Source organism: Hemiscyllium ocellatum, unplaced genomic scaffold, assembly GCF_020745735.1.
Source record: "Hemiscyllium ocellatum isolate sHemOce1 unplaced genomic scaffold, sHemOce1.pat.X.cur. R6, whole genome shotgun sequence".
Taxonomy (NCBI): domain Eukaryota; kingdom Metazoa; phylum Chordata; class Chondrichthyes; order Orectolobiformes; family Hemiscylliidae; genus Hemiscyllium; species Hemiscyllium ocellatum.
The window spans coordinates 1,510,650-1,533,196 of NW_026867633.1; positions in this window are offsets into that span (position 1 = coordinate 1,510,650).

Below are 22,547 nucleotides of genomic sequence, written 5' to 3' on the forward strand. Positions count from 1 at the left end.
AAGCTGCTCCAAAAAAAAATAACTCATCGACATTCCACAAATTTTCCTGCAAACCACTACCAACCTGAATTCCCAGCCCACTTCCCTAATGTAATCCCACATGATCACTGTAGCTTTGCCTTAGCTACACATCTTTCTAGCTCCTGGTATATCTTGCACCCCAGCTGCTGACTACTGTTTGGAGGCCTGAACAGAACTCCAGCTACTTTTTAAAAAAGTTTTTGATTCCTCAATTCTACCGACACAGATTATACACCATTTCACCTTACTTCATTCCTTATTATTGATTTAATTTCATTTGTTGCTAATAATACTATCCCATCCCCTCTGTACAACTGCCTATCATTTTCATAGGATGAATATCCTTGAATATTCAGCTCCTAATCCGGATCCTTTGCAGCGACGTCTCCGTGATGGCGACCTGCCAATTTGTGCATGAGTCACAAGCTTATTTACCTTATTCGTTGTACTGCATGCATTCCGATATAACAGTTCAGCCCTGAATTAAACAACCCTATTCTCGTTGTCATTTGTTTGTTCTGTGTGTTTGAATTTTGATTGCTGACACTTGCCATACTCGCTGCGTCTGTGCTGGAGATTTGAATAACTTAGAGTCATAGAGATGTACAACATGGAAACAGACCCTGCGGTCCAACATGACCATGCCGAACAGATATCCAAACCTAATCTAGTCCCACCTGGCAGCACCCGGCCCATGCCCGTCCAAACCCTTCCTATTCATATTGCCATCCAACTGCTTTTTAAATGTTGCAATTGTACCAGCCTCCACCACATCCCCTGAAGCTCATTCCATACACGTAGCACCCTCTGTGTGAAAAAGTTGTGCCTGAGGTCTCTTTTTATAATCTTTCCCCTCTCGCTCTCAACTATGCACTCTATTTCTGGACTCCCAGGCCCCAGGGAAAAACACTTTACTATGTATTTTATTCATGCCCCTCATACGTGTGTAAACCTCTATAAGGTCACGTCTCAGTCTCCGACATTTCAGGGAAAACAGCCTCAGCCTGTTCAGCTTCTCCCTATCGCTCAGATCCTCCAGCCCTAGAAACATCCTTTCAAATCTTTTCTGAAACTTTTCAAGGTTCATAACATCTTTCTGATGCGAAGATGACCAGAATTGCATGCAATATTCCAACAGTTGCCTAACCAATGGCCTGTACAGCCGCAACATGACTTCCCAACTCCTGTACTCAATACTCTGACCAATAAAGGAAAGCATACCAAATGCCTTCTTCTTGGGTTCTGCAGTCTTAACCCCTCCATTTTCCCTATAACTGACACCATCTCACTCTCACTTAGCTTAATGTCCAGTCTACCACCCATAGTTATTCGATTTGATTAGATTAGACTTACAGTGTGGAAACAGGCCCTTCGGCCCAACAAGTCCACACCGACCCGCCGAAGCGCAACCCACCCATACTCCTACATTTACCCCTTACCTAACACTACGGGCAATTTAGCTTGGCCAATTCACCTGACCCGCACATCTTTGTGACTGTGGGAGGAAACCCACGCAGACACGGGGAGAACATGCAAACTCCACACAGTCAGTCGCCTGAGTCGGGAATTGAACCCGGGTCTACAGGCGCTGTGAGGCAGAAGTGCTAACCACTGTGCCACCGTGCCGCTTGGACTTTGGTCCCTGCATGGTTCAGATGAAGACCGTCCAATAGGAGCAGTGCCCTCCTTCACCAGTACTGGTGTCAATGTCCCATGATACAAACCCATTTTTCCCACAACAAACTTTGAGCCACGCATTTTCCTGCTGACCCTCTGCTAATTTGCTCATGGCTCAGGCCGTAACCCAGACATTATTTCCTTTTTGATTCTGTTTTCTAATTTATCTCCGAGCTCTTTGTATCCCTTAGCAGAACCTCTGCCCTAGTTTTATCTGTGTCGTTGGTACCTACACAGACCACGACCAATGGATCTTTACCCTCCTACTCTAAGTTCCTCTGCAGCCCAGATGAGATATACCTTATCCATACACGAGTTGGGAACGCAACTTCAGGACTCTGAACTAACTACACTAACTCCGCTAACTACACTATCCCGAATTACAATAACATTTCTCTTCTCTTGCCCTACTTGAAAGCTCCCCTCATCTCGGTGTTCTGGCCGATCAGCTCATCCTCCCTGCAGTCCCCATTCCCATCCACACAGGGAACAAAACTCCTGAACCTGTTAGACACGGACAGAGACTGCGGCTCCTGCAACTCTACCTCCTGGATCCCTCTACCTGCCACACTCATAGCCAATCCCTCCGTTTTCTAACCACTAGCTGAATTTGAGTCAGTTGATCTAAGGAGCGTAACTGTCTCCTGAATTACAGCATCCAGGGTACTCTCCCCCACCCTGATGCCTCGCAATGTTTGAAGCTCAAACTCCAGCTCATCGACTGAGAGCCAGAGTTCTTCTTGCATGGAACATTTACTCCAGACATGGTCACTGGAAACCACACGGGGTTCCACGACTCCCACATCATGTTGAAATAACGCATCACCCGACCCTCCATCCTTATTTTATTTAACTACTACTGAATTATTCCTTTACAATTTTTATTTGTTTTTGTACATCTGCTTTTGCAAGTTGCAACCAATTAATTGACGATTCAATTGAACACAGATTCAAACTTAACACACTCCCTATTAGCAAACCAGATCACATCCTCCCTTTGTCAAAATTGCTCATTATCTTCTGAAAGAATTCTGACAGACCTGTCAGCGGGACCACTCCTTGATGAAGCCATGCTGACTCAGCCCTACTTTACCATGTACCTCCAAGTACTCTGCAATCTCATTGTTAGCAATGTACTCTAAATCCCTAACAACGACCGATGCCAGGCTAAACTGCCCTATGATTTACTATATTTTGCCTTGCTTCTTACACAGAGATTTTAAATTGCCCATTTTCCAGATCTCTGGCACACTGTCTGATGATAGTTATTCCTGAACATTCAAAACCAATAGTTTCACAATCTCCTACACTAATTCATTCAGAACGTTGGTTGTTATCCTTTCAGTCTGTGTGATTTATCCATTTTCAAACATTGCAGCTTCCCCAGTACCTTCTCCTCAGCTCTGATCTCTACACCCATCCCTCACCCTTGACTCGCTTGAATTTCTGGAATGTTCCTAGTGTCTTCCATTGTGAGGATTGATGGAAAGTACGTATTCAGTTCATTCTCCAATTCTTTGTTCTCCATTTCTCTGTATCCAGCCTCAATTTCTGGTTGTCCAATGTTCACTCTCCCATTTTATATATCATAACAAAACTCCTGCAATCTCCATTTCTAAAGCAAGCTAGCCCACATGTTTCGTGGTCACCACTTTATTGCTTCTTAAAGTGTCCTCTGCTGCTGTGTAAAGGTCTCCCAATCTTAGACAGGCTGAGTGAGAGCAATGCAGTTAACTGACTGTCGAAAATATAGCTGAAAAATGTGTTGCTGGAATATCACAGCAGGCCAGACAGCATCCAACGAGCAGGAGAATCGACGTTTCGGGCATAAACTCTTCTTCAGGAAAGAGGAAGGTGTGCCAAGCAGACTAAGATAAAATGTCGAGAGGAGGGACTTGGGAATGCGATAGATGGAAGGAGGTTAAGGTGAGGGTGATAAGCCGAGAGGGGGTGCGGGCGGAGAGGTCGGGAAGAAGATTGCAGGTCAAGAAGGCAGTGCTGAGTCCGAGGGATGGGACTGAGATAAGGTGGGGGAGGGGAAAAGAGGAAGCTGGAAAAATCTGTATTCATCCCTTGTAGTTGGAGGATTCCTAGGCGGAGGATGACGTGCTCTTCCTCCAGGCGTCGTGTTGCCATGGTCTGCTGATGGAGAAGGCCAAGGACCTGCATGTCCTTGGCGGAGTGGGAGGGGGGTTTAGAGTGTTCAACCCACGGGGCAGCTGGGTTGGTTGGTGCGGGTGTCCAAAAGGTGTTCTCTGAAACGTTCCACAAATAGGCGGCCTGTCTCCCCAATGTAGAGGAGGCCACATCAGGTGCAGCGGATTCAGTAAATAGTGTGTGTGGAGTTGCAGGTGAATTTGTGACGGATATGGAAGGATCCTTTGGTGCTTTGGAGGGAAGTGAGGGGGGAGTTGTGGGCGCAAGTTTCGCATTTCTTGCGGTTGCAGTGGAAGGTGCTGGGAGTGGAGGTTGTGTTGGTGGGGGTGTAGACCTGACGGGGGAGTCGCAGTGGGAGTGGTCTTTCCTGAATGCGGATAAGGGAGGAGAGGGTAATATATCCTTGGAGGTGGGGTCTATTTGGAGGTGACGGAAATGTCAAAAGATGATACGATGTATCTGGAGGTTGGTGGAGTGGTAGGTGAGGACCAGTGGGGTTCTGTCCCGTTTGCGATTGGATGGGCGAGGTTCAAGGGCGGAGGAGCAGGAAGTGGAGGAGATGCGGTGGAGAGCATCGCCAACCACGTCTGCAGCGAAATTGCGGTCTCTGAAGAAGGAGGCCATCTGGGTTGTTCGGTATTAGAATTGATCCTCCTGGGAGAAGATGCGGCGGAGGCGAAGGATTTGGGAATATGGGATGGCGTTTTTACGTGGGGGAAGGGTGGGAGGAGGTGTAATCTAGTTAGCTGTGGGAGTCGGTTGGTTTAAAGTAAATGTCCGTGTTGAGTCGGTCGCCCGAGATAGAAGTAGAGAGGTCTAGGAAGGGGAGGTAGGAGTCTGAGACGGTCCAGGTAAATTTGAGGTCGGGGTGGAAGGTGTTACTAAAGTGGATGAACTGTTCAACCTCCTCGTGAGAGCACGATGTAGCACCAATACAGTCATCGATGCAGCGGAGGAAAACGTGGGGTGTGGTGTCAGTGTAGCTGCGGAAGATGGACTGTTCCACATATCCGACGAAGAGGCAGGCATAGCTGGGGCCCATGCGAGTGCCCGTGGCTACCCCTTTGGTTTGGAGGAAGTGGGACGATTGGAAAGAGAAGTTATTCACAGTGAGACCAATTCAGTCAGTCGAAGGAGAGTGTCAGTGGAAGGGTACTGGTTGGCTCGGCGGGAAAGGAAGAAGCGGAGGGCTTTGAGGCCTTCATGATGGGAATGGAGGTGTATAGGGACTGGATTTCCATACTGAAGATAAGGCGCTGGGGGCCAGGGAAGCGAAAATCATGGAGCAGGTGGAGGGCATGGGTGGTGTCCCTCACGTAGGTGGGGAGATCTTGGACTAAGGTGGACAGGACCGTGTCGAGATTTGCAGAGAAGAGTTAGGTGGGGCAGGAGTAGGCTGAGACAATGGGTCGGCCGGGGCAGTCGGGTTTGTGGATTTTGGGCAGGTTGTGGAAACGGGCGGTGCGGGGTTGTGGGACTATAAGGTTGGAGGCTGTTGGTGAGAGTTCCCCTGAGGTGATGAGGTTATGGATGGTGTGGGATAAGAGAATATACTAATGTAACTACAGTAATCCCCTTGTCCATCATTGGATTGTGCGGTGACACAACACTGCTGCCTCATAGTGCTAGGGACTAGGGTTCAATTCCAATCTCTGGGCCCTTTCTTTCTGGAGATTTTACAATCTCCCCGAGTCTGCATTTGGAGAATTAACTCTGTTCTCTCTACACAGTATGTTTCTTTGTTTGTTTCGAGTTTCTGTCATCTACAGTATATTTGCTTGTGTTTGATGGAGAATTGCTGCAAATATGAGTGGTTTATTGTAAAAGTGGCCCTGGTGCTCGGGCTCCCCAAGTGCTTGGGAATCTTACCCAGCTACTTACGTGAGTGCATGTCCCTGATTACCTACTCCATCTCTCTCAATCCCTGAGTCCACCTGTCACAGCATGCAGCCTTCCATCGAGCCACTCCGGGATTCCCTACACCCCATCGCCTGGCACTGGATGCTCCCTATGCAGGGAGCGCACAAAGACACTGGCCACTTTCTGACCCGCCAGGGATGCAGGGTAAAGACCCTCCCATTAAAAGGAACAGAACAGCTAAAATCCAATTGAACTGCAAAGCAGAGTAAACAGGCTGAATGGCACCCACCCGTTCTGACATTTTCTGGTCTTTTGGACTAACTTCTGTTTATCCTCGTCCATCTACAAATAGATGCTATATATGTGTACCTTGTCACCCAGGTTTGGTAGAGGTGATAGATATCAGATCATATGGCCATTGCGACTGGATCGTTGGGCTCTACGTTCCTGGTTAATTAGATCACACTTAAGTTTTTATTGTCAACTTTATCCATTTTAAAGTAAAGGTGTTGCCACAGTTGTAAAGAAACCATATTTGAATGTTGGAGAGACAAGATTATGCCACGTGACAGTGAGGTTAGGAATAGGAAGGCAGTATAGTTAAAAACATTGCCAAAGAGCTGGTAGGGTCTGCAGCACTTCCAATATGTGGATCATTGGAATTCCCGGGTTGGTAAGATATACACAAAAAGGACGGGATACATCTGAATGGGCAGAAACCTCCGATATGTGTGTCACTGGGATTCCTGGGTCAGTATGAAATACACAAGAAGGACGGGATGGATGTGAACTGGCAGCAATCTCCTGGCAGGCAGGTTTGCTATTGTCACTCAGGAGGGTTTAAACTAGTGTGGCTTGGGGAGGGTGGGGGAAGGGGCGGGGGTCATCCCGAGCAGTACGTCCACAAGTACAGCGAATGAAGAACACTTGCAGACTAATCCCAGTATAGCAAAGACCAACAACAAACTGACAGAGGGGATTGAATGCAGTGGGACTGGCAGTCTGAAGTGTGCTGATTTTAATGTGAGCAGTATGAGAAGCAAGACAGATGAGCTTGGAGCTTGGAGCTTTGAATGAGAATATATAACTGCAATGTAAATATTGCAGAGATTTGGTTGAGGGAGGGATCAGAAAACAGTCAATCCAGTGTGTCCAGAGAGGGTTGAAGAATATGTAGTGAGAGTTTGGAGACGGTTGTTTGAAGCAAATTAGTTATCCAGCAGTTTATTTGAATTGGTGAGCGTGTGATGCAATGTACAGATTGAAAGGACAAAGGAGGAAACAGAAATTGTCTGTTTAATATATTTTCTGCTTTACTGACAGTCTCTTGTAATCTCCTGTTACCAAAGAACAGACGGGAAGAATTCACATCAGGGAAACTCAAACCAAATATCAGGTCAGAATCTGATGGCGTTTGGCTGAAGTGTATTTATTTCAATGCAAGAATTATTATTGTTTAAGACTGATGAACTGGGAGCCTGAATCCGTTATGGGACTATGATGTTGCGGCTTTACAGAGACTTGGTTGAGTAAGGGAAAGGACTGACCATTCAACATTCCAGGGTTTGAAAGTTTTAGGTGAGATAGAGAGGAAGGTGAAAGAGGTGGACGAGTTGTTTTACTAATCACGGAGAATGCTACATCTACACTTGAAGAGGACATACAGGAGGGGATCATCCACTGCAGCAATATGGGTAAAGCAAAACATAAGATGGCTGTAAGCACTGCGTTACTATAATCCCTCCAACAACCACGGAGGGATTGAGGAACAGATATGTCCGTCGATTAAGGAAAGGAGTATAAAAAACAGAGTGGTCGTAGTGAGTGGCTTTAATGTCCCTAATAATGACTTGGAGTCCCTTGGAGCAAGGGGTTTAGACGGGACAGAATTTGTTAACTGCAGCAGTATGTGGATAGTCCACCGAGATGAAGACCCATACTGGACCTCGCATTGGCTAATGAGTCTGGCCACGTGACTGACCTCACAGTGGGACATAATTTTAGAAAAAGTGATCACAGCTACTTCAGATTTAGGATAGCTATGAACACGGATAAGTCAGGACCTTGTGTGAAGCTACTGAATTGGTATCAGACAGAGCTCGGACGTGTCAGTTAGGAGGAACTGCTATCAGGCAAATCAAATTTTGTATGTAGGAACTGCTTGTTAAATCCTGACAGCAAAATCATCTGGTAAACTTTCTCCCGCCTCCTCGAATTTCAATCTATTTTGTTTGAACAGATATTTCAAGGCCGCTGCATATCAGCCAACAGGAAGAGATATAGTATGATTCTGCACTGTGTCCTTCGCAGAACCAGCTTGTCTCTCCAGGTACCTAAACTCTTTACTGTTGTTCAGATAACTTCAGAATTCATAGAGCACTGAACGAGGCCATTTAGCCCATTGTACACCGAAGAGTTCTCCAACATCACAATTTGAAAACAGGGAGAACAGAGTGCCTGTGGAGATAAAACGGAGAGACAGAGTGAGTGAGAGCAAGAGGTGTCAGGCGAGTGTGAAGTTCTGAAGACAGCATGAGGAGAAATATGCAGAAATTTTATTTAGAAACTCCAACAGACTGCAAGCCCTTTGTCTGGTGCCGTACTCTGTGAGCACTATGCTGTCATCCCAGATCATTTATCGCCAATGATATCACAGAGTCGTATTGCTGACGACTGACAGGATCTGAAAGAACAATAGATTGGTTCCAAGAAGAAGGTGAATCAATTTAAATATTCTGGGCCAACAGGAACTTGTAGTACCTCTAGACACTGTGTGCGAGATAGCGCGAGAGAATCTCATTGAGGGGGATCACTGACTGCGGGGAAATCAGCATCTCAGCTGTGGGTCAAATAATGATCGATAAAGTTTGAACACCTCGTCCGTGCTTTTGTAATTCACGTTTCAATTTATATAGCTCCAGATCGTAACTGGATTTTAACAAACATGTCTCTTTGTAGTTTTCATGTTTTGGTGTGTACAGAAAAGCTTGTTTTTTGTCCCTGTATTTTGTGTTGAATAAACACATTTTATTACTGAGGAAGAAAGGGCCTGCTCCGATGGAACAGTCTTCGTCTGAACCGTGCTGGGGCCAGAGTCCGAGTGAATCCTAACTAGGACTGTCGACAGAACTTTATACTGTTCAGGAGTGTGTGTTGGCAGAGCGCGGGTTCCTTCATTGGGTTTAATTAGAAAAGACGAGATAAAAGAGTACAGAGCTCAGAAGAGGTTATTAAAAACTCCAGCACAGACGCAAATAGGACAGAGCATATGGAAAGTGAAAGCGATCAAACTGGCAAACAAATGACAATGAGAAGAGGGACCGTTAATACAAGATTGAAGGGATGATATCTGAATGCATGCAGTATAAGGAATATGGTAAATGAGCTTATGGCACAGATTGAAATTGATAGATATGAAGTGATGGGCATCACAGCGAAGTGGCTGCAAGGGGATCAGGATATTCAAGGACATATATCCTATCGAAAAGAGAGGTGGCAGAGGGAATGGGTTTCCATTATTAATAAGAAATGAAATTAAATCAACAGTAAGAAAGGAAGTAAAGTCAGATAGTGTAGAATCTGCGTGGGTAGAATTGATGAAACTCAAAGGTAAGACAATCACAATTGGAGACTTGCACAGGCCTCCAAAGAATAGTCAGGAGTAGGGGGACAAGATACACCAGAAGATAGAAAAGATCTGTAGGAAAGGCAAAGTTACAGTGATAATCGGGTTTTCGATAAGCAAGTGGAATGGGAAAGCAGGCTGGTAGTGGATCGCAAGAAAAAGAATTTGAGGAATGTCTGCAGGATGGCTATTTGGAGCATCATGTGGTGGAGCCCACTTGGGAACAGATGACACTGAATTTAGTGACGCAGTCTAGATAAGGGAGCTTAAGGTGCAGGGAAACTTCAGAAACAGTGATCAGACCATGGCTGAATTTATTCCGCAATTTGGGAGAGAAGGTGGAGTCAGAGTTAACAGTATTTCATCTGAATAAAAGCAACTGGAGAGCCAAAAGGGAGAAGCTGGGTAGAATTGACCGGTACAGGGGTCTAGCAGGAAATACAGAGGAACAGCAATTGCAGAAGATTCCAAAATTAATTCAGGAGACGCTGCAGAGATTCATGCTGAGTAAGAGAGGCATGGTACAGGGGGGATGAGGCAACCCGAGCTGACAATTGAAGTCAGACATTACATATAAGCAAAAGAGCAAGCATATAATGCGATGAAGGGCAAAGGGAAACTGGAGAATGGGGGCCAACAGAAGGCAAGAAAAATAAATAAGGAGGGAAAACATTAAATATGGGGGTAAGCTAACCAGTAATATAAACGAAACTGTAAGAGATTCTTTAGACAAAAGTAATTTCCTAAGAATTGAAGAGAGTGAGCAGGCAGTCCTGAATATCGTGGCCATCTCCAAGAAGAACGTGTTAGAAAACGGAATGGCCTGAATATGGATAACTCACTTGGACATGACGGAGTACAACCCAAACTTGTAAGAGAGATAGCTGAAGAGCCAGGGCAAGCGTAACTGGCAATCTTTCAGGAATGACTAAAATCAGGAAAGGGCCAAATGGCTGCATGATTGCTAACATGACACCCCATTTAATAAGGGAGTTAGGCAGAAGATGGAAAATTGCAGACTGATCAGCCTAACCTTGGTTGAGGGTAACATCATGGAATCCATCGTGAAGAATGGGATTTCTGAATACTTGGAGATCTTTGGCAAAATAGGACAGAGTCAGATTGGTTTCATCAAGGGGAGGTCATTCCTGACAAACCGGCTAGAATGGTTTGAGGGAGTATTGAGCAGATTAGATCAAGGAGGACCAATAGATGTTATCCATCGGCACCTCAACAATCCTTTGACAAGGTGCCATGCATGAGGCTATTGAGAAAGATCTGGGCCCATGGTGTTAGAGGCAAGGTGATAGCATGGATAGAAGTTTGGCTGTCTGAAAGGAAGCAGAGAGTGGGGATAAAAGGTTTCTTCTCAGGATGGCAGCCAGTGACAAGTGGTGTTTCAAAAGCCTTCGTGTTGGGACCACAACTTTTCACTTTGTGCATTATTTATCTATATGAAGGAACTGACGGCATTCTGGCTAAGCTTCCAAACAGTGCAAAGATAGATAGAGGGACAGGTAGCATTGAAGAAGTGGTTCGGCTGCCGGAGAGTGCTCTACCGCATCTCATCAACTTCCCACACCTCGGCCCTTGAAAGCCACCCTACCAACTACAACAAGTTGGAACCTTTTCTAAGACTATGACAGCTCGACATTTGGAGAACAATGATATAACTTGGTAGATTTGGCCTAGATTCAGTAAAGGGAAATGATCTTTGATAAACCTGCTGGATTTTGTGGACTCTATCCATGTGTTTCATTGCCAATTGAGTACCAGCATGGGTGGAGTATTTGAATTTTCAGAAGAAGTTTGACATATTTGAATGCAGGGGTTTGGAGAATGTTAGAGTCCTTGGGTAGGTGGTGGTGGAATATACACCACATGGATTAAAAATTGGATAATGAGCAAAATGAACAGAGTAGTGGTTTTTTTTCTGGACGGAAGGCTTATGGGGTATGAGAAGGATCAGTTCTAGTGCAATGGCTGTTCACAAAAGATGAAAATGATTCAGTTATGAAAAATAAATACCATCATTGACATTTAAGTTTATTAAATATGGAGGGGTTGGGAAGGCTGTTGTTGAAGAGAATCTCGATGTCCTTGATTATAAGTCACTAACATAATTCTTTCGGGGCAGGAAGTAATTATTACTGTAAAGGATATATGGTCTGTCATGGAAAATTATTAAACTATCAGAGTAGATATACCTTACTCAATGGTAATATTTTTTGAGCCAGTATTTGGGTAATACATACAGGCTGAGTCTGCTTTATAAATAATGATCGCCATGTTACAGAGACAGTGCAAAGGAGTTTCATCAGACTGAAACCTAGCATCATGTCACCTAAAGGAGAGAATGCAGTAACTATCTGTTTAATCTGCAGCGCTGTGAGAGAATACGAAGTTGAAACTTGATGGTTATGAACGGACCCTCATTATGTTTCAAGCAGATTGTTGATAAGGTGAGAAAAGCCATGCTTTCCATAGGATGCTTGATTCCCAATAGTTAATGTGCCTGTGCAGAGACCTCATGTCGATTGACAGTGAGGTACAGGCTCTGAATGAACTCTGAACACTTGCATGCACAGTTACTGTGTGACTCTGTACTCAATGTTGCATTGTCAATAATCTTGTCAGAAGCCATAATATCTTCATTCTGAATCATCTAAGCATTCCCCACCAGCTTCTGATTTCCAGAGTGAACATGGGTCTGCTCTCTCGGCGATGGAAGATGCCTTTGAAACTGGTTCTAAAATTGTCTTCATTCCAACTTCCAGGAAACTATGCTAAAGTAACACATATGTACGATGATTAATAAAGCAACGAGGAACAAAGTGGAGCAGGCTATCTATGGTTTTGTGATGTTAGACCATCTCTGACACCTTCCTGTTCCTGGCCTAGTGACTTGGAAGCTGAATGTCCTCTTCCTGTTCCTTTGTAAATGACTCCGCCTGTGAAATTGTCTCTTTCTGATCTAGTGTAAGTGAGGTGGATTGTTGGACAGACTGCTTGTTGTCCTGTGTAGCAGGCAGGAGGGCTTTAATGGACTGTCTCTCTTTTTGCACAACAGTTTTCATGGGCTGAATGACTTTCTTACATTCTTGTGAAGCCAGATTGAGGGGCAGAGTGAACTCCTTCGATTACTGTCGAAATGTGCAGTGTCTGGCAGCGCTGTTACATAAATGTTACCGACAGTTTAACAGCAAGGGCTTCAATGTTGTCCATGTCTTGTTGTGCATGGACACTGACTGCTTTAGGACCTGAGGGATGACGAAGTTTCTGAACATTTTGTAACCTACAGTGAATATCCCCACTTCTGCTCGGTGTGAACTTAATGGGCTGAATGGCCTGCTTCCATACTGCAGGGAGTCCCCTCTGACAAACTGGAGATGCCCAGGCTGAGGGAGCTAAACTGAGGATCTCCTGCAGTGATGTTCCACCAATGAGATGATTGATGCCCAATGATGCCAAATATTTTCCCTTGTGCTGTGAATGACTCCAAACAGCAAAGAGTTTGCAATGGATTCTGATGAAGTGCGATTTTGCTCAGGCTCCTTGACGCTTTCCTCAGTTAAATTCTGCCCTGATACCAGGGCCATTCGCTCTTAGCTAAGCCCTTGTATTCACCTCTATCGCTCAGATCAATAGGTCATCGTATGTGAGCAGGGCAATGGTTTATTCATACAGAGGGTAGTGAATGTCAGGAATTCTCTGTTCAGGAGACTCAGGGGAGCTAGATCACTGAAAGATCTCTGAATGGTCTTCCCTGTTTCTGTGCACCAGGTGATGCAGTAAGCGGCCTCCAACTACTCCTGTCTAGCAGGCTGGAGGGGCTAAATGGAACAATGGAGCATCACACTCAAGAACAATATTAGATAGTTCGACACTATGAAATTGCTCCACCAGGTGCTAAGATTGTGGAATATCGGATTTTGGCTCAGTCCAACTTTCCTGTCTGTATTCCATTATCCATGACTCAATCTCTGTCAAAAATGAATCACTTCGAATATCAGTTTGAATAAATCTGAACAAAGAAGCGCCACATACCTCTAGGAAAGAGACTTCCCACTCAAATGGACACTTTAGAATTTCTCCTCATCTCTCTTACAGTGTCATACAGCAGGGAGTCCTGTCCACTTAAACCAGACATCCAATCTGATCTCAACCCATTTGTCAGCATTAGGCCCATATCCCTGGCAATTCTTCCAATTAATATGCTGAGCCAAATGCCTTTTAAATGTTGGATAAAATCTGGATGAAATGAAATGAAATCCGCAGTCTGGATGAAAATATTGTCCCTTTACTATCTTTCTCCTCTCACCTTAATCCTTTGTCCTATAGTTTTGGACTGGGAAAAAGACCTTGGCTATTCAGACAATCCATGCCTCTCATGATTTTACAAACGTGCATAATGTCACGCCTCGGCCTCCGATGATCCAGGGTAAACAAGTCCCCGCCTGTCCAACTCTCCCTGTAGCTCAATCCTTCCAAGCATATCAAACCCCTCCTTCACTACCCTATCTACCCGCGACTCCATTTTCAAGGATCAATGAACCTGCACAGTTTTGTTCAACAATACTCCCCCGGGTCCCCCATTAATAGTGCATGTCCTGCCCTATTTTACCTTACCAAAATGCAACACATCACATTTGCCTAAATTAAACTTCATCTGTCACTCCTTGGCCCATTGTCCCATCTGATCGAGGTCGCATCATATACTGAGGTAAACTCTGCTGGCCACTGCACCTCTAATTTTAATGCTATGTGTAAACATAATATACAGGCAAATATTCACATTCAAATCACTTCTATAAGTAGTGAAAATCAGCGGATTCAGCAGTGCTCCTTGTGGCACATCACTGCTCATTGGCTTCCAGTCTGAAAAGCAGTCCTCCACCACTCTCTGTCTCCTACCTTCACTCTAATTTTGTAGTCATTTGACTAGCTTATCTTGGATCTACTTCTGACCTAACCTTACTAACCTGTCTGCCATTCGGAATCCTGTTGAATGCCTTGCTGAAGTCTATATTGGCAGCCTCTACCATACTACTATCACCAATCTTCTTTGTCACCTCTTCACAAAATTCAATGAACTTTGTTAGGAATGATTTCCCATGCAGAAAGTCATGTTGACTATCGTTCATCAGATGTTGCATTTGCAAATACATGTAAATCCTGCTCCTCTCAATGCTCTCCAACAACATGTCTTCCAATGACGTCAGGCTCACTGATTTATAGTTCAGTGCATTATTCCCTTTTCTCGTCCCACGCTTCCGCTGTTCACTGCAAATGTTAATATAATGGGGTTGGTGATATGTTCAATAAAATAGGTCTCAGATTTGGTCTGGGTTAGGAAAACGTTAGGCAGGATTCTTAAATCTTCTAAAATTAATAAGTTTATGACCCAAACAAAGTTACTCAAACGATGATGGAAAGATAAATAACAGACAGTTTGGATATGGCAAATCTGTGCATCGACGTTTCCCTTTCGAAAAATACTGACACATGCACACATTTGATGACAAACTGAAAAATAAAATCTCTGCAGAGCGTTTACTTTAAAGAACTTTGCTCAAATATTAATTGAACTCGTGACGAAAGGCAACATAAGTGATTGTCGCAAACATCATTTAGTTTATGGAGTTATTCTGCTCTTACAAGGTACTGGTAATGGGATCACTTCCTGGAATAGGTTGATTTAGCTGCATTGCCATTACTTCAGGCAATGGGGCCATTCCAGTGAATCCTCAACAGGAATCCGTCATCAGTGGCAAAGACGACTGAGAAGTTTTCAGCTCACACAAATTGCTGGAAGGAGGAACGCAGAGAGAGAGGGAGCAACAGGTTGTTCCTTCTCAGGAAGATTTCTTTTTCTCCCTCTCTGAGTTGAATCACACAATAACGTTATCTGGCCCCAAACTGGACCAAATGATGTATCTTTGAACAGTGTCTGAACTGTACGACTCCGTCACATTCCCTTTTCTTGTAGGTATATCGTTGCTGCTGTTGGCCACCCAACTAGTTCTTTCGGACCAAATAGCGCCTCTAGATTTGAAGATGTGTCTATATGTTGTTGTATACTTTTAAAATGCAACTTGTTCTGTGTTCACAATATCTGAATTTCAATGCATGCATCTTGTTCTTAAATTACTTTCCTAGTCTTATTCTACCATAGAATATAAAATATTCATGAAGTATCCACCAGCTCAAAATCTTATATGGTTATTAAGAACGTTTCACATTCTCAGGCCTGAACATCTAATCATACAAAACATAATGCCTTTATCAGAGAAAGAGCAAAGTGAAACATCTTTGAAAAGTTTGAAAAGCAATTTGTTTTTCAATTGAGTGGAATTACAGCCAAACACACTGCATCAGATGCCGTCTCCACAGCTACATGTATAGATGCAGTAAAACATCCTGAAGATCGGACCCAATACTCTTTGCAAGAAAAGGTATCATTTCATTTAGTTTTCAAATCACGTGCTGCCTGTACAGACTAAATTGACGCGATTTATGGACAAGGACACACAAATCACTTTGTACCACTGAGTTCTGCATTCTACCTCCAGTTATATAATTTATGGTTGTTTTATGCTTCATCCAAAACACAAAGCTCCCACCACCCACATTATACTGTTTTTCTTAGACGAAGGTTTACTCACTGCCCTCCCCTGACTACATCCCATTGCAGACGCTCTGCCCTCCCTGTCTGTAGCCCATTGCAGACGCGCTGCCTTTCCCCGGTCTGTATACCATTGCGGACACGCTGCGTTTCCCCGGTCTGTATACCATTGCAGACGCTCTGTCCTCCCCTGTCTGTATCCAATTACAGACGCTCTGCCCTCTCCTGTCTGTATCCCATTGCAGACGATCTGCCCTCCCCAATCTATGTCCCATTGCTGACGCCCTGTCCTACCCCTTCTGTATCCCATTGCAGACTCTCTGCCCTCCCCCCTGTCTATGTCCCCTTGCAGATGTTCTGCCACAACTTGAAACCTTTTATTGATTGACTATCCTGGTGTATGAGCAAACTGAGCTCCAATCCGCTTAGCCCCTTCTTCCGAATCATTAGTCTGCATTGTAAACTGTTGATGACCTCAGACTGACTCCTGAGGAATTCCACTAGTGACAGATTTCCAACCTGAAAATAGTAATTATCTCGACTCTGTATTTCCTAATAGCGGACCAGGGCTCTCCTGTTGCTGTTTAACAGCCGAGAAATGTTGCATGCCCTCCTGCTGTGCTGTGTAGCTGATTGTCGATTTGTTTCTGATCTCAGCGATCCTCCATTTGGGTCATTTGTTGTCAGATGATCAGGTGGAGTTCGTCCTGTCATTGATCCTGATCCCTGAGAGTTTAAAAGATGAGCACAGAATATAGACTTACATTTGAGGGGATCACTACCCGGTCAAAAATGTTGTCTTTCTGATGCAAAGATAGAACCATCTGCAAATTCAGTCATGTGCTCAATTTTCACATGCAGATACTGAGGAGGGGGAAGAGTTCCTATTAGCCTGATGAACATGCGTCCCTTTAACAACACAACCAATAATGTCCATCATTAAGTTCATTTTTAGCTGTTGTGGTGAAAATTTCATTTCATTTAGTTTTCACATCACGTGCTGCCTGTGCAGACGAACTTGACGGCATCTGATGCAATGGGTGTGGCTGTAATTACACTTAAATATTCAGTCACTACACATTATAATAAGCGATTTTCTTTGAAAGGTGACCTGATAGAGGTTTATAAAATCATGAGGCGCATGGATAGGGTAAATAGGCAAGGTATTTTCCCTGGGTTAAGGGAGTCCAGAATTGGAGGGCAAATGTTTAGGGTGAGAGGGACAAGATATAAAAGAGACCTGAGGGAACAACATTTTCACACAAAGTTTGGTACATGTATGGAACGAGCTGTTAGTGGAAGAGATGGAGGCTCGTACAATTGCAATATTTGAAAGGCATCTGTATGGGTACATTAATAGGAGGGGTTTGGAGGGATTTGGCATGTGGGACTAGTTTGGGTTGGGATATGTGATCAGCATGGATGAGTTGGACCAAAAGGTCTGTTTCTGTGTTGTACATCTCTAGGACTCTAAGAGTCTATGGCCCAGTCTTCACTGTTCCCTGTGGGTGAGAATACCACAGTCAACACAGCCCTAAGGAGATAGGAACTTATCTCAATGTTAAATGGGGAAACCATTAAATTTAAAAAGTGTTTGAAACTCACAGCAAGTCAGCTTCCCCATTTTAAAAATTAGGAAAAGCACAGACCATTCAGCCCCTCAAACCTATCCTACATTCCCATTGACTCCGTTCAGTCAAGTATTTATCAAAGTCAGCCGCCACTGTTCTCTTGGGTAGACATTTCCGATACCTTAAACAATATAGCAAATGAAATTGGTGCAGAACTAGACTGTTTGATTCATCAAGTCTGATCTGCTGTTCGATCATGGCTGACATGTTTCTCAACAAAATTCTCCTGCCTTTTCACTGTAACCCTTGCTCTCCTTATCAATCAACACGTTATCTATTTCTCTCTTAAAGACAGAAATGTGTCTACGTCTCTGTATGTCTGTATGTTTGTGTTTCGAATTATTAGCAGGAGGCAGAGGGTGGTGAAGTAGGGTTGTCTTTTGAACTGGGTGCCTGTGACTAGCGGCGTTCCACAGGAATTGGTGCTGGATCCACTTTTGGCTGTCATTTAAATGGTTTAGATGAGAATTATAGAAGGCATGGTGATCAAGTTGACGAATGACACCAAGATTAGTTATATAGTGGAAGGTGAAGAAGGTTACATAAGATTACAAAGAGGTCATGATTAATTGGATCAATGAATCACAGCGTTGTATAGCACAGAAACTAACCCTTTTGGTCCATCTCATTCGCACCAAACAGATGTCATAAATTAACTTAGTTTTATTTTCCAGCATTTGTTCCATATCCCTGTAACCCCTTTCAATTCATGTCCCCATCCAGATGCCTTTTAAATGTTGTAATTTGTACGAAACTCCATCACTTCCTTGGCAGCTCATTGCATACACGCACCACCCTCTGTGTGAAAATGGTCCCCTTCGGTCCCTTTTAAATCTTGTCCATCTCACCTTAAATCTATGTCCTCTAGCTTTGGACTTTCTTACCCTGGGGTAAAGACGCTGACTATTCACCTTGCCCATCGTCTTCATGATTTTATAATCCTCTAGAATGTGCAAATTTGACTCCAATCAACACGAATGCCTGTGTTTTCAGTAAACCTGGGCCTAAGTTCTGAAATTCAATACTGACTCCTCTTCCTTCTTTACCACATCACAATTCCAAAATCATTTTAACAACTTGTTTAGCCACATTATGAAACACTTCTGTGGGATTTGAATCTAGCCTTTTGTGTTCAGAGGTAGGCACACTACCACCACTTTGCAATATCCCTAAAGTTGCAACATTATTCTCCTGTGTGTTATTTTATTAGCCAGTTTTGAAATACTATGAAATACTTCCGTGACAGGCAGGATTGAATCTAGACATTCTGGTCCAGAGTGAGTTCAGCTGTTGGAATCTCACCCAGAATTCTGGCTCAGAGGCATGGGTGTTACCTACTACACAAGAATTAAACCATGCCCAGATTTTGTGTCACATTTTAAATGTCAGCTTCCAGTTTGGTGTGGATTCATTGACATTAGATCACTTTACTGAATTATACAGTTAAACGAACTACAGTTTTCAACAGATGAAAGGTACTCAGCTCAAATGTATGATGTTGAGTTTATGTGCCCTGCCTTCGATATAAACTATGAAGATCTTTAATTGCTTGGCTATGATTTCACCTTAAGTGGCTATTATCTGTGATCTGCAATATGAGGGAAAGACATCCTGCAGACACACTCTGCACTGTAAAGGATCTGGAATAGATATTTATGACTGAACAGCAGAGCCGAATAAAGAGCATACTTTCTGGATCAAAAACACCAACCACTCTTTCCTACCTCTCACGTGTGACTGACCTCTTCTTAAAAACACGAAGGAATCTAAGGCAGCTGATTACTGTCCAGCGTTTCTTCCCCAGTACTATCACTCACTGGACTGAGAAGTGGCAGATGGAGTTTAATTTCAATAAATACAATGTATCACAATTTGATAAAACCAACAAGGAGATGACATCTACCATTAAATGTTGGCCCATTGGAAGTGTTCTGGAAGAGAAAGGTCTATGGTTTTGATATATTTCTTTGAAGTTTGCATCATGTGTGGGCAGGGTGGTTATGAAGGCGTGTGGCTTGCTGGCCTTCATTGCTCAGACCTTTGAGGACAGGAGCTGGAACATTATCTTGTGCTGGACATTCGTGAGGTTTCTCCTGAAGTACTGTGTAGTTCTGGTCACCCAGTTACATTGAGGATACTATTCAACTGGCGAGGGTTCAGAAAAAAAGAATGAGCAGGCTGTTGCTGGGAATAGAGTGTTTAAGTTATAAGGACAGACTCGATTAACTAGGACCTTTTCCACTGATGCGTAGAAGGTTGAGACCTTATCAACCTTATAGTGGTTTATAAAACAATGAGGGGTATGTATAATGGTGAATGGCAGGTGTCCTTTCTTTCGGGTGGTGGATTTCAAGACTAGGGGGTATTTTTAATATGACAGGAGAAAGATTTACAGAAGACATAGTGTCATAGAGCTACCCAGTTCGACCCAACTTGTCCCGGCCAAAAAGATGTCCTATTTTCCTGTCGTTCCATTTGCCAGCAAATGGCCCACATACCCCTAAAAACTTCCTATTCACGTGCCCGTCCAGAAGCATTTTAAATGTTGTAATTGTCCCAGTCTGCACAACGTCCTCTGGCAGCCCATTACATAGAAATCACCCTCTCTTTGAAAACGTTGCCCCTATGATCCTTTGTAAGTCTTTCCCCTCTGAACTTCAACCTATGTCCTCGAGATTTGAAGCGTGATACCCCGGTGAAAAGACATTGGCTATTGACACGATCCATTCCACTTCTGAGTATATAAACCTCTATGATTACCTCTCAACCATGATACTTCAGGGAAAATAACCCTGGCACATTTAGACTCTCCATAAATCTCAAAACATCCAACCCTGGCAGTATCTTTGTAAATCTTTTCAGAATTCTTTCAGGTTTCACACATCCTTCCTCGAAGAGCGAGACCACAATTGCATAAAGTATTCAATAGTGCCCTAACCAATGTTCTGCACAGCCGCAATATGACCTTCCAACTACTACATTCAATGTACTATCCAACAACGAGAAGCACATCAACACTTTCTTCACTATCCTATATACCTGCGACTCCACTTTCAATGTACTATGAACCTGCATTCCAAAGTCTCTTTGTTTAGCATCACTCCCCAGGGACTTAATATTAAATGTATAAACCAAGTCTCGATTTTCCTTTCCAAAATGCAGCGCTTCACATTTATCTAAATTAAGCTCCATCTGCAACTCCTCAGCCCATTGGTCCATCTGATCAAGACCCCGTTATAATCTGAGGTCATCATTTTCTCTGTCTTCTGCATCTTTAATTTTGTTGTCAAATATGAACTTACTAACCATACCTCCTGTGTTTACATCCAAATCATTTATGTAAATAATGAACAGCAGTGGAATAACCACCAATTTATGTGGCACACCAGTAGTCACAGGCTCCTAGTCTGAAAAAAAACCCACCACTACGACCCTCTGTCTTCTACATTTGAGCCAGTTCTGTACCCAAATGGCTAGTTTTCCTTGTATTCCATGAGATCTCACTTTGCTAACCAATCTTTCATAGGGAACCTTGTTGAATGCCTTACTGAAGTCAATAAAGGACACGTCCACTGCTCTGCCCCCATCAATGTTTTTTGTTACTTCTTCAAGAAAAAGTAATCCAGTTCGTGAAACATGGCCTCCCATGCACAAAGCCATGTTGACTTTCCTTTATCAGTCCTTGCCTTTACAAATACATGCAAATCCTGTCGTTAGGCTTCTCTCCAACAACTTGCCCCCACCAATGTCAGGTTCACTGGTCTATTCTCCCCTGACTTTCCTTGCCAGTTTGTTTAATAATGGCACCACGTTAGCCAGCCTCATGTAATCCAGCACCTCACCTGTGGCCATTGATGATAAGAACATCTCATCAAGATTTCCATCATTTACTTCTCGACCTTCCCACAGAGTTCTTGATTATACCTGATCAGGACCTATGAAGTGCATTGTGATTACACATCGCTTGGTTCGTGTATAGCATGAACGTCCTCAGAAGTAATATATCTGGGTAAATTTGCAATGTTTAAAAGATGTATTATTAAGTACAAGAATAAGAGAAAGTTTGGAAAAATATTGTCCAAGCGCAGGAATGCGGGACTAGTTTAGTTTGAAATTATCATTAGAATTGAGTTTATGGGCTGATATGCTTGTTTTCAAACCCCTTGTATAACGCTATCGTTCCATGTGTGTTTGTATACATGTATCTGCATATTTATGTCCGCGCTTGTCGATTTGTCTGTGTCTATATGTGTATCTATATGTATCTATCTCTCTGTGCTTTCTGCATTAGTGTGTGTATGTATGTTTACATCTCTATCTCTGCATCTGTGTGCAATGGGAACTGTTTTATTTTGGGGCGGGTCATTGAATGGTGTTCAAATCCGCCCTTCCTCCCCCACCCCCCGCCCCCTGTCTCTCCCTCTTTTGCTGACAGTGATGCAATGCCATGCTGTGCTGGTGTGTTTTAGGACTTTTCAATCCTTTCTTAAGTGTAAGAGTACTTGTAAGGGTAAGCCACTAAACATTGCATTTTACAGGATGTGTGTGTGTGCATGTGTGTCAATGTGTGTGTGCCTCTGTATGTGTCTATGTGTTTGTATGTCTCTGTGTGTGCAGCTGTGTGTATGTACGTGCGTCTCTGTGCGTCTGTGTGTGTGCGTGACTGTGTGTCTGTGTACATCTGTGAGTGTGCATACGTGTGCATGTGTGTGAGGAATGTTGGTGTCTGTGAATGGGTGGTTGTGGGTATCTGTTTGTGCGTATGTGAGTCTGTGTGTGTGTGTGTGTGCGCGCCCGTGGGTTGGTTTGTATCGGGGTGTGTTTTCTGTGTGGTGTTTATCAATGAGTGTATTCCTCTGCGTGTACCTGCGTGTGTATGTCTGTCCGTGTGTGCACCTGTGTGCCTGTGTGTGTGTGTGTGTGTGTGTGTATGTGTGTGTGTGTGTGTGGG